Genomic DNA, 955 nt, shown 5'->3' on the forward strand with positions numbered 1-955 from the left:
TACGTCCCCGTAATTAGCGGTTCGGCAAAAGCGACCGATAGAATAAGTACTAGGCTTACAAAGAATAAGTCCTGGGCTCGATTTGCTCGACTAAAAGCGGTGCTCCAGCATGGCCACAGTCAAATGACTGAAACAAGTAAGAGTATACCCTCAGGCCTTCAAGCCGGCTAGAAATAACTGCCAAATCTCACAAAACTGTGGTAACATAATGAAATGTCGAAAATGCGATTTTTGAAAATTTTTTTTTTCCAGAATCGGATGCTCCATAACCAAAAACGTGGGATTCCGTCAAAAAAAAAAAAATCAATATATATCCACTTTACCCGAAGTTATGACGGAAAAATCGGATCTTGTGAATTTTCCGAAAGTCTCCATCCCCAGCACATTTTTTTTTTTCATATTCGTTTCAATGACTATATCAATGACTTATAAATGGAGTGCGTTGTACAGAAAAGAGCACTGGATAAGTTTGCGACTTTGTTTTCGTACACACAAAAAGCAAATACTTACCATGTGGGTAATATTCTAGCAAATTGCGACATCAGGTCGTAACAAGACAATGGATGAGAAGTAGAAAAGTCACAAAAAACGTACCGACGATGATTTAAATGAAGATGGTGATAATGCAGCAGAGAAATGATTGTGGGGCGAAATTCTAGTTTAAGCACTCTATATGATCCCCCATCATAAATCCTAAATTTTCCACATTTTCGACATACGTAGTCTGAAATTGTTTTGGTTTAAATCCCAGTAATGGATCACCATTGAGTGCATCATCATCCAACTAAATGTTTTTATGGGAGAAAAAATATTGAAAAACATCAATACATAAAGGAAAGTATCAGGTGGTCCTGGGATGTGCTAAAAACAACAGCTTAATCGCCCTTAAACACACAGAAAAAATATTTTCTTGTATATGAGTTCCCGTGTGTAAAGTTATGAGATGTTAATGGGG

The sequence above is a fragment of the Octopus bimaculoides genome, chromosome 9 (genome assembly GCF_001194135.2).
Source record: "Octopus bimaculoides isolate UCB-OBI-ISO-001 chromosome 9, ASM119413v2, whole genome shotgun sequence".
Lineage (NCBI taxonomy): Eukaryota > Metazoa > Mollusca > Cephalopoda > Octopoda > Octopodidae > Octopus > Octopus bimaculoides.